This window comes from Anabrus simplex, chromosome 10 (genome assembly GCF_040414725.1).
Source record: "Anabrus simplex isolate iqAnaSimp1 chromosome 10, ASM4041472v1, whole genome shotgun sequence".
Lineage (NCBI taxonomy): Eukaryota > Metazoa > Arthropoda > Insecta > Orthoptera > Tettigoniidae > Anabrus > Anabrus simplex.
The window spans coordinates 1,696,160-1,709,075 of NC_090274.1; the positions used below are offsets into that span (position 1 = coordinate 1,696,160).

The following is a 12,916-nucleotide window of genomic DNA, read 5'->3' on the forward strand; positions in this document are numbered from 1 at the left end:
GCATAAATAGAACTGATGTTTAGAATGATTATTTCCTGTGATTCCGTGTTCGTCCGATCCTAGAATTTTGTGTTTACGCAAAATATGACTTGTTTATGGAATCCTACATTTGCCTAAAATATGGCTATTACCTATATTTATGAGTTCATCCTGACCCTCCCCGAAATTTGTCCAAGAATTTTAAAAGTACAGTCAAACTTCTATAACTCAAACGTTCGATATCTCGAAGGGATTTACGTTTCCGAACGAAATCCTATATGTTTTAGGTGTTATATATTTTTTCTATAACTCGAGGTTCCATTAATCGAATTTTTGGATACTTCGAAGGATATTTGCAGTAAACATGTCATTCAACCTGTTAACTTGACAATAGCTAGCACATCAATGGAGCAGCGAACTCGATCTCAGCTGATGAAATTAGATCCCGGATTGAACAGGGAAGGACCGCATTCAAGAGAATGGGCAACAGGGACGTCAAGATCAATCGCCGTCTCCGTTTACTTCCGCGTTATGGGTTTTCTGTCTTACTTTATGGACCCTAACAGAGAGCTTCGATCTTTTGAGATGTGGTGCTACCGACGCCTGCTCAGAATATCACGGCTTCACAGAACACGAAACACTGAAGTACTCCAACGCGTGAACAAAGACCTAGAGTTCATCGTTGCCATAAGACCTATTTGTGTCGGTGCGACGTAAAGCAACTAGGAAAAAAAATCCAATGAGGATGTTGTACAAGGAGAAGAAGAAGATATAAAATATGGTTTCTGTAACTCGAAGTTATGCGTTACATTACGCCTATGCGTACACATTATCCCTACGAAGAACTATAAAATATGGTTTCTGTAACTCGAAGTTATGCGTTACATTACGCCTATGCGTACACATTATCCCTACGAAGAACTAGATCCTATAGAAGGAAGTGAACTGAAAACGCCTCCTTATATAAGTAATCTCTAAATTTTAGAGTGTATTGCCATAGCATCTTAACGGTACTGCACATCGCCGCGTGCCATTAAAATCCTACTTTAAGCTACTTTGCAACACTCAGCAAGCTGTTCACAGGACAGGATAGTGTGTAAGTTGCAAGTTGCTGGCTAGGTCAACCCTCGGCACATTTCACAGTCATCAGTTGGTGTCCTGCTCCATGCTAAATGGTTACCGTTCAGAGAGTCCCGGGTTCGATTCCCGGCTGGGCGTGTGTGGCGTATTCAGCATCATCCTAGGTGGGGCCCTCATCTTCACAGACATGCAGGTCAAGACCCGCACTAGGCATCTCCGGAGGCCATACGCCATTTGTTTATCAGTTGGTGTGGATGTGTTTGATGCTGTCGATATTCTAGAGAAATTTGTAGAGTGTACAGTCTTACAAAGAATACGGCGATGTAAAAATTACGGACTTGTCTTCAATACGAATTTGTAAGTAGTCTATCCAAAACGAGAACGTTCCCAATAAACGTATAATAAAGCTGGTTTTGAAACGCCAACTTGTAGATGCAGAGGAAAGACGTATGGCCGTTATTCTAAACCTCGACAACTCCACGTGTTTTAGCATCCACAAGCAGTTCGACTGTATTAACTTTTCTCAAACAAACATTCATTGAAATTAATCTCCTGAAAGGATACATCTCAATTTAATATCATGTATCTACAATATTTTATTCCCTTATGCATTTTTATCGGTTAAAAATAAATTATTTGTTTAACCTAAATAAAGTGAAATCTCTAGTGTGATGAATATTGTCATTAATTTGATTTTCATAGCAACACTTACAAAGACAATTTGTTTTTCGTTAGTGAACTACTAATACAAATATCGTAAACGAGAAGATATATACAAAATAAATATTTTGTGAAAAGTGGAAAACACTGAATTTAGTTTGGACGTATTGTATAAAGTAGAAGGAGCAGTATCTAAACTTTTGCCAGAACATTTAAAAACTTGCAATTTCTCTTTGTAAATGGTTTAAACTACTTCATCATTCCAAACGCAAGAATCAAAGTCATCTCTGTACAGGCTATGAAGGTTCTTGGAGGGGCTTCCACTATCGGTAATCGCGACACTTGGTCCTTCCGGGTTGTCCGAGCAAGCGTTTACCGCCTCAGACGGGCATCCCTATTTTTTCATTGCTTCGGGGATTAAAGTGTTACTTAGCAATGCAGAGCCAACTATCAATATTAATCTTTGTCGTGTGTGACAGAATACTGATCTGCATTTAGGGCAGTCGCCCAGGTAGCAGATTCACTATCTGTTGTTTTCTTGGCCTTTTCTTAAATCATTGCAAAGAAATTAGAAATTTATTGAATTTATTAGAGGGGCTGAAGGGTCAGGCTTCCACTATCGGTAATCGCGACACTTGGTGGGGTAGAGTGGTTAGCTCTACGCCCGTCTGCCTCTGCTCCCAGGAATTAACTGGTACTCATTTGTGGTGTAGGCTGAGTGAACCTCCGGAAGTGGAAATCTCGCTTCTTAAATTTTTCAACTTCCTGACGGAGAATCGAACCCACGTCCTTCCAGGTGGATCTAGCACGCGTTTGGTAACGTGTTTCAACCCCTAACTCCCCTTTCTGTAAACGAATATTTTCCCCCATTTGTCCTCTTGAATTCCAACTTTATCTTCATATTGTGATCTTTCCTACTTTTAAATGTACCGCTCAAATTCATCTACTAATGTCATTCCACGTCATCTCTCCACTGACACCTCGCAACATACCACTTAGTCGAGCAGCTCGTCTCCTTTCTCCCAAGTCTTCCCAGCCCAAACTTTGCAACATTTTCGTAACGCCACTCTTCTGTCGGAAAACACCGAGCTACTTTTCCTTGGATTTTTCCAGTTCTTGAATCAAGTAATCCTGGTGAGGGACCCATGCACTGGAACCATACTCTAGTCCTTTATAACCGCTAAATACCCTCGCTGGTTTGATCAGCTGCCGGACCCGTGATGAGATTTGAGTACCGATACAATTATCGCTAAACTATAACGTATAAAACATCATCTTGCTGAAAACTTCATCGAGTTGTCTCTGTTGATCGCTTTACTACCACGACATCTTCATCCTATTCCTTCCTTACAGTATATGTCACAGCTTTAATTTTTTTGTATTTTTCTTACTTATTATTTCCAACGAAGCGACGTTTACGTGTTGGCGGCAAAATGGCGCACGACATTGTTAGATAACATAACCTCAAACCGGAAACTCATTGGTTGACGAACTCTACCAGTAGTAACGCTGTTTTCACATCATACATGACCTCCTTCAATTAAAACAATCTGGTGGACGCATTTTTTAACAAATGATCAATTTGTTTATTGAAATATTTAAAATTAACATCGGATGATAATTGTGGAACAAGTTCATTGTTAAAAATTGCCCTATTTACGGTTTCATCGTGAATGATTTCAAGAATTTTCTTTTTCCATTTGATAGAGCTCTCCAAAACGTTCACCATTTCTCTGCCTTCAATACTTTAGTTACAATTGAGTGAAATAGCTTAACTTTTCGTTTTTCTAAATTTGGGTCGTATACTGTGTGATCTTAAAAAAAATTAAATGTTAAAACAATCTGAATTGAGGGCGGTAATTTCCTCGAAGCCAGAGCTAAAACTCCCTGTTCGCTGAGTGAATTTGGAGAAGAAATAATAAGAATATAATGAGTGTGAGGGGGAACTTTGCTACCTTGTTTCTTCACGATCAACGTTGATGAAAGTTAGTGAGATGGGGTGTAAAATTTGGAATAGGCCAAAAGAGTAAATTAACCCCGGTCATAAATGAGCGAAAGGCCGGGGTGCGTGAGCCATGTGTTGGGCTTCTTGTTCCTTATGACCTGTTTAAGTTGGAGATGCTCTGGTGGGTTGATTGAGCTCAGAGAATTCTAGACTTGGTCTTCTTCCCTCTATTTGCGTTCTAAGAGTCTGAATATGAACGTCGGGTCTTATCCTTCTATTAGATCTCAGGCGAGGAGCTTTTATCATTCTACAAAGTAATTTGTTTGGAAAATTGCTAACTTTGAAGAGGGAGTCTTGGCCATGAGTTATTTAATTAAGATTGCTAAAGTATTTAATTACCGGGCGAGTTGGCCGTGCGGTTAGGGGCACGCAGCTGTGAGCTTGCATCCAGGAGATAGTGGTTTCGAACCCCACTGTCGACAGCCCTTAAGATAGTTTCCCATGGTTTCCCATTTTCACACCAGGCAAATGCTGGTGCTGTACCTTAATTAAGGCCACGGCCGCTTCCTTCCCACTCCTAGGCCTTTCCTATCCTATGGTCGCCATAACACCTATCTGTGTCGGTGTGACGTGAAGCAAATAGCAACAACAAGAAAATAAAAAATATTTAATTTTTTGCAATTATCTCGTGGGCCGTTCTGAAACAGTAGCATACGTCGTCCAGTGGATGTAAGAAGGCTTCTCTGTTACAGAAACGTGACTTATTGAAATTGGGCAGGAAACTTATTACCCTGTCGACTAATCTACGACGGTGATAAATCAATAAAGCCTCAATTATCTTGTGATATTTTGGAAGTGTTGTCCGAGAACCTTTGTTTCTGACGATAAGGAAGCATAAATCTGTTGGTCTGTTGACCTCGGCTCTTCCCACAGCCACAAGAGGGATATCCCCTACCTACACACAATAACACCGCGCTGCAGACTCTTCGTCACGGAGAGAACAAGATACGACATTGATTGCATTCCTTTACTTGTAGTTAACTGAAAACGAAAAATGTCGGCGAATTGTATTTCATAGCGGGTCTGTAATTTCGTTTGTTTCGCCCATTTTTCAGATATCTATCCGTTTTAGGTCAACTCAAGACCGTACGAGTGGTTTTTAGCTACTCACCCAGGAGCAGATTTAGATATGCATATTATTTAAAAATTACTGAATAGACTGAGGTTTTATAGGAAAACCAGAACATGTTTTTTTCTGAATTTTGTGTTATACTATTTTCTGTAACATCCGTAGATTATATGTGAAACGTATCTTCATTCCAAACAACTTTTGTTTTGTACATAATTTCGGTTACTCTTCAAATGACGGAGAAAATTACTATTTCTTGCGGGTTTCACGCTCTGCATTGGGTGACCGACAACGAACCTACCGGTTACCTTGGCAACGTCTCCGACTGCTTGCCAGTAGGGAAGTAATGTAATGGCGTTTTCGTCGTCATGCGTGTAAACTCGTGGTTGTTGGTCGGGTAGAAGGCAAGAGAGACGCCAAGCTACCATTCTGCGGTGTACTTCTCTCTTTATAATGAAAACTCCCATCTCCATTGTGAGTAGCACTAGGCAAGTGAGCCTGCCGTTATAGTAGAAATTGCCGAACTCGATTATGAAACGTGGTCTGTCATTACCCAACGCTCACCGTGCATCGGAAACAACGTATGCGGTCCTAGTGGTGTTTCTGGGATAACGCTAACAGACAAGTAATTTAATATAATCTTTTTCACTGCGTGTACAGTAATTTACGTAGATATCCGTACACAATATAGAATACCGTATCGAAGCATCGGGAACATTTGCTAGTTTCTACATATTCTTAGTACAGATTATGTGAAGAATGCAAAATTGTGTACATATCTAAGTAATTATTCAAAAGTGTTTAAAAATTGTCAGCTTGTATAATTTTCAGACTATGGTAACATAATTGGTGAATTTCATCTCATATAGAATATATTTGAATTGCTGAAGTTCGCTTTAAAAATTCCTTTAAAATTGTGATTTCTAACCCTTTTTTAAGTACAGTAGAGTCGAGAGCACTAATATTTTCTCAGAATGTAGGATGACTAGATGCCTTTTTCTATACCCCAATTTGTTCTGAGGAGCGCAGATACCTGAAGTGGAAATGACTGGAACTTGTTCCTTGAAGATGTTTGCGCTGGCTAATTTTTCGGCTCTATCAACACTCATTATGTGGGTCTTTATACTCATATTCCAGCATAAGCATGTTTGACACGAGAAGTAATTTTTGCCATTTTCGTCGCATCAGTGGTAATAAGTTCGTGTTTACACTAGATATTTTGACGTCACATTTCGTATTTATTTCAGATTGGTTTAACATTTTGTGTCAAAAATATGTATTTCAATCAGTGAAACTCAAATTGATAACGATTAATTTATTTGCATCAAACGAAACTTGTTCGTTGGAGTCGACAGGTGTAGGATTCAAATGAATAATCAGTATGGTGAGATGAGGCCGCCAGTACTTCATATCAGGTGATCCCCAGTCATGTTTGCTGCTAGCCATAGAAATACATTGTTCAGTGTTACGTATTCTGTGAACCCGTGATATTCTGAGCAGGCGTCGGTAGCACCACATCTCAAAACATCGAAGTTTTTTTGTCGTGTTCTCTGTTAGGGTCCATAAAGTAAGACAGAAAAAACATAACGCGGACGTAAACGGAGACGGCGATTGATCTTCAAGTCCCTGTTGCAGAGAAGTTTGCCCATTCTCTTGAATGCGGTCCTTGCCTGTTCAATCCGGAATGTAATTTCAACAGCTGAGATCAAGTTCGCAGACAATGTGGTTCCAACCCACCACCTCCCGAATATCTACATGATGTAAAACACGCGACTAATTACTGGGTAACAAAAGGGAAAATACTGCCCGAACTAGCATCGAAGCTTTCAGTTCAGAAGGTTCTGAGTTCGAGTGCCGACCGAGCATGGGATTTTCAATGCGTATGGTTAAATAATCTAGTTGGAGGTTTGGATATTCGTGTTCGTCCCAATGCACATCTCTCATACACACACGTTAGCATTCCGCCAGAACATTTGTTCGTCGTCCCTCGGAGACCTGTCACTGCCATCTCTTGGTGCATACGACAACTAGCTCATCTAATTACACAATCCGCCTCTAGATGTCTCGCAGAACGGCTACTGCCCGCACGATCAAACATGCTGTAGCTACATACTGGACTGACAAGAAAAGAGACGCACTCCGACTGACCAACCGAGCAGAGGAGGAGTGACCATGGCTCTTGCCTCTGTACTCGGGAGACGGAGAGAAGCTGGTCCCCACCGCCAACTGTCTTGAGAATGCTTTTCCATTCTCCTACACTAAGGCGAATACCGGGACAGTTCCTAGCATAGGCCAAGAACATCTCCTGACCTGAGAGACGGCGTCACAGGCTAAGAGGCCCACCTCCCTCCTTCAGGGGAAGAATGAAAGTAATTTATTATTATTATTATTATTAGTAGTAGTAGTAGTAGTACTTCAGAGAGCTTAGAAATGTACCGAACATTTTCTTTCTTTCTTTCTTTCTTTCTTTCTTTCTTTCTTAATCAGTTTAGCGTCCAGAGTTGGTTTTTCCCTCGCATTCAGCGGGCGATCCCACCTTTACCGCCTGAATGGCAGTGTCCTGGACCGTGAGACTTTGGGTCGGGGGTACAACTTGGGAGGAGGACCAGTACCTTACTATGCTGAATAGGCGCCTTGTGGGAAGCGGGGAAGATTGGAAGGGATGGGTAAGGAAGAGGAAAGGAAGCGGCCGTGGCCTTAAATTAGACACCATTCCGGCATTTGCCTGGAGGAGAAGTGGAAAAGCACGGAAAACCACTTCGGGGATGGCTGAAGAGGGAATCGAACCCCTCTGTACTCAGTTGACGCCGTTCCAGCCCTCGTAACACTTTTTGAATTTGGTAGCAGACCCACGTATCGAACCTCGGCCTGCGGGGGTGGCAACAGAGGCGGACTGTCGAACATTTACCTTGGCTGCCCCAATGCGTCCTCTTCTATTATCTTCATGCTGTCAAAGCTCCGCTCAGCCTTATTCGTGTACTTCTCCACTGACAGCTTACTCCCAAGTCTTTCTTCCCTAAAGTTTACAACTTCTTCCTAAAAGTGGTTCGTTGTGTGGGCAAAGAGGTCCTGAGCTACTATCGGACATAATCTGAGTCAGGCGGCTAGAGGTGAGGTCCTCACTTGGACTATGTGTAAGTAAAGGAGCTTCCTGCTTCGCAGAATTGTCACTTAGAACGCTCAGAACGAAGTCCCATTTCCTCCTGACAGGTGAGGGAGTCTTTGGAAACAGCTTGATGAATGGAACGGAATTCGATGGGGAGCTATCAATATTAATGGAGCTTATGGGAGAAAGAAAGTAGAACTGGTTGATTCAGCAAAGGGGATGCATCTGGATGTGTTAGGAGTTAATAATATTCGGGTAAGGGGAGAAAACGAGGAACTTACACAGTTCAAAACAATTAGGGGAGCATGTTTTTGAACGTACCATGCTCCACAAAACAATACCTCACACCCCGGTATATTACCAACTAAACCTTATTGTTTACCGTTGAAGTATACAAAAGAACATCGATGGATTCGCGTTCATTTCAGAACACAAACGGAAATGCCCAATAGGCGCGGATTTTTATCACAGTTGGAAAATTTCAGTATGGTGTATGTCCTCCACGAGCATTGATCTACGTGGCATGCTCCGTATAAGCCGATGAGGTCACGTTGCGCTGTCAGGTCCCATTCTTCACTGGGAGCCTGTTCGAGGTCTTGGAGGGTCTGTGGTGGAACAGGACGCCCACGAACATTTCTGTCAAGCCTATCCCACACATGCTCGATGGGATTAAGTTCGGGACTCACTGCTGGCCATTCCATCTCTTGAATGTCCAATTCTCGGAAGACAGCTCTGGCGATGCGTGCTAAATGAGTCCTGGCATTGTCGTGCATGAGTAGAATTCACGACCAACACCGTATGGAACAACGAACACATGCTATAGCAGTATTTCTCGATGTACCCCGCAGCGTAAGATTACCACGGACGACAAGATCCGTACGGGCACCCCGCATCATCACAGAACCTTGTCCGAATCGCGGTCGCCTTCCTGGATAACATTTGCCATTTACTGCTCATCACGGCGTCTCCATACACGTTGACGTCCATCACGCTGTGTCAGGAGAAATATAGACTCATTTTTGAACAACAGAGCTCACCATTGGCGAAGTTGTCAGTTGACGTGGGTACGGGCAAACAGAAGGCGAGCTGCGCGATGTTGCTGCGTTAAACGGAGCACTCGAACAGGACGTCTGGGTCGTAAGGACACTTGTCTTAAGCTGTTCCTTACTATCTGGTCAGACACCGTGACTCCAGTGACACCCTTGCAGTTCTCTGGCAGTTACTGAACGACGCCGCAACGCACAGATGGTCAGATATCGGTCATACTGTGCGGTTGTCATGCGTCCATGACCTTGTCCAATCCTCCTTGTGAACTGGCCTGTCTCATTGTAGCGATTCCCAAATCAGTAACTTGTTGGAGCTGATGCGAGCTAGATGTAGGTTTGTACTCCATCACATTATGGGTTCCAGTGTTGGGCTCGAATCAACGAACTGAATATAAACAAAAAGAAAACAGTAATGATGACATTCAAACGAGGTGGGAGATGCAGTGAGTACGAGGGTGAAGAGCTGGAAACAATAAACAAATTTAAATATCTAGGCCGGAACAACTTTCATGATTGATATTCAGCACTTGAAAACATTATCTCTGAGAATTGCACTAGCACTATTTCAGATGAAAGTAAAACCAATAATCACACATGAAGTTGATTTGATATGGGAACATCTCACTAAATCAAATTTGAAAAATATCGAGAAGCTTAAGGCTACTTTTCTGAAAAGGGTGCTTTGTGTTTGTAAGTGGACGTCATCCAGACTGTTCTATGAATTAAGCCGAGACCTGAGATTCAGTCTGTCACTACCATCTACGACGCTGTATCACGAACTACTGAAAAAGCATTATCGGAAGAAAGCAGATATTTCGAGTGACTTTTACTCTACTGACGCAGAGAATGGTCAGTTTTCAACTACGAGTTACGCCATCTTGTTACTTGGTTTGCCGCACACCTACCGTGAACTGTGGATGCTCTCTCTGCGATAATACTCGTGATCGATACCATCTCGATAAGTGCCCGAAGAGGAAGTCATTGTCCAAATTTATTGTAACCTGGCCATTGGCTGCAATAAATTCTATTAGTGTAGCGATTCCACAAGCGTTGAATAACTGACGGAGAGACATTGAGGTCCACAGCAACACTACGAAACGTCCATTGTTCCTGGATCAAAGTGACGGCCCTTGCGACTTGAACATCGTTAAGATGTCTCATGGGATGTGCTGATTTACGTACATGTTCAGATGACCGCAGTAGTGTGTGCACCTCACAACGACACACGGACTTTCCGCTATTCACTTTGTTTTGAGGGGTCACCTGACAGTTCAGTGCGTGGCTACGCCTACAGATGGAGTTCAACTTCGATTTGACATACCCTGAGTAGCTAAGGTCTCAAGGTATGCCGTACGACCATTGGAACCCCATCTACCAAATTAACGTTCACATACCAGACGTTACAAAACATGTTCCCCTAACTTTTTGAGCTGTGTATTATAAATTATTCTTAACAGGTGTTACAAAAGGAAGGGAAGAGTGTGATGTAGGACACACTAGATAGTTTCTGTTAGGCACGTAAATGACGTAGATTTGGCAGTTGGAGGAATTAGGCCGAGAAATGTCTCAGTGCATTCACCATGTGAGGCTGCAGATGAGGATAAAGTTGACAAGTTTTATGAAGTAGCAAGGATAGGGTAATGTTAATGGGCGATTTAAATGCGAGAGTTGTAAATACGCGGAACTGATGTGTAAATGTGGGGAAGTACTTGTGTGCTAGTACGAACGAACGAACACCTTCTTCACCGCTACGTATGCGAGGGTAACTGCGAAATATGTACATAAAATGCAATAAAGTAACTATTCAGTTCTTGCAAATGATCTAGAAAGAAGTAAATTATACGAACCCCGCTGATGGTCAGGTACATTTTTCAAATGATCCGTTGGAAGAAACCAATTAACACTTTTCATTAATTCACAAGAGTATTGAAAGGAAGAATTTGAAAAATAACAGTGAATATTAATTTGGAGGGGAGATGTAAACATAACCCTGTGAAAATGAAAACCTACAACCTGTTTTCCAGTCATTGACCGGGTCAGGGATGTAATGAATGAAGCAGATATAGGCTAGTAGTACGATGGGGTCGCCACTCCCAAAGTGATTTATTCATGACTGATAGATGCTATGAAATGAGAATGGAGAGTGTTGCTGGAGTGAAAGATGACAGGAAAAACCGGAGTGCCCGGAGAAAAACCTGTCCCGCCTCCGCTTTGTCCAGCACAAATCTCACATGGAGTGGCCGGGACTTGAACCACGGTATCCAGCGGTGAGAGGCCGACGCGCTGCCGCCTGAGCCACCGAGGCTCAAACATAACCCTGTGCAATGTCATATTTCTCTCGGCTATTGCTTTGATATGGCATATTGTACGCCCCCCTAGAACGTGAATAGAATTGGGCAGTACGCACTACGAGAGCTGACTGTCCTTAGTTTCATAGTCTTATTTCTCTTTCCACGGTCTGTGAACTACATCGTATCAATGCCGCGCGTTCATTCGACTATGTAAACAAGAATCGCCGCATGAAAACTGCACACATGCCTCTTCCTGGCTACGGTGTGTGCGTGCGTGCGTGTGTGTGCGTGTGTGTGTGTTGTCCAGGACAATGATAAGATTTGAAAACCGGGCGAGTTGGCCGTGCGCGTAGAGGAGCGCGGCTGTGAGCTTGCATCCGGGAGATAGTAGGTTCGAATCCGACTATCGGCAGCCCTGAAAATGGTTTTCCGTGGTTTCCCATTTTCACACCAGGCAAATGCTGGGGCTGTACCTTAATTAAGGCCACGGCCGCTTCCTTCCAACTCCCAAGCCTTTCCTATCCCATCGTCGCCATAAGACCTATCTGTGTCGGTGCGACGTAAAACCCCTAGCAAAAAAAAAAAAAAATTGAAAAGAAGGTAAGGAATTTCGTATTATTTCAATGTTGGTGATGTTTTGGTGAAAACGACACAAATGAATTCTTACTTCTCTTGTATTTTACTTGGAAAAAGACGAGTGTTGTACGAGGATGTGAAATATGTGTAGGGTCGCGCAGCTGTGAGCTTGCATTCGGGAGATAGTGGCTTCGAACCCCACTCTCGGCAGCCCTGAAGTTTTGTCTGTGGTTTCCCTTTTTCACACCAGGCAAATGCTGGGGCTGTACCTTAATGAAGGCCACCGCCGCTTCCTTCCCAATCTCCCACACTTCCGTCCCCGAAAACCTTCGATGTGTTAGTGCGACGTTAAACAAATAGAAACAACTTTTCAAATTTCTTGGCAGAGCTGGGAATCGAATCCGGGCCTCCGGGGATAGCAGCCAATCACACTACACCACAGAGGCGGACTGACAGTTTTCTTAAAAGTCGAATGGGACCCACGTAAGCCCAACTATTGAGTCACGTTCCTTGCCTGACTACTGTTATTAAAAGCAGGTTTCGGTTGCGAGAACGGGCTCCGGATTCTTTTTAAACATATTTTGCGAATTTTTCCATGTCCAAAAGAACAAATTTAGATGCGAAAATAATGGTATGTTGGCCGTCACACACCACATGGTTAACATACCAGCCGGGCTGAGTGGCTCAGTCCCGTGGTATTTGAAGGTGCTTAAATACGTCCGCCTGTCGGTAGATTTACTGGCACGTAAAATAACTCCTGCAGGACAAAATTCCGGCACCCGGCGTCTCCGAAAACCGTCAAAATGTAATTAGTAGGACGTAAAAGAGTAACATACCTACTGCAAGAGGTTTCAGGTTCGATTCCCGGCCGGGTCGGCGATTTTAAGCTTAATGTTGGTTAATTCGTCTAGCGAGGGGACTGGGTGATTTTGATGTCTTCATCTTAGGTAGCACCTCGTCCTAGAGACGACCTGCACCAGACCTCTCATACACCATTGTTATTTAAATGGGCCCAACCTCGGTGGGATACACACGATGTGTCCCTCACGTAATGCTACTAATCACAAGTAGTCTTATGACTGTAATTTCATCATCCCTTCGTCG

At 43.0% G+C, this 12,916-nt stretch overlaps 2 protein-coding genes across 2 annotated transcripts in view; one reads left to right on the top strand and one right to left on the bottom strand.

Moving 5' to 3' along the window:
- The window catches only part of LOC136882229 (uncharacterized), a 275,745-nt gene that overhangs the window by 209,953 nt on the left and 52,876 nt on the right, over nt 1–12,916 (bottom strand). The window lies entirely within an intron of this gene.
- The window catches only part of Sarm (sterile alpha and armadillo motif), a 466,437-nt gene that overhangs the window by 189 nt on the left and 453,332 nt on the right, over nt 1–12,916 (top strand). The gene's annotated exons all lie outside the window — the stretch shown is intronic.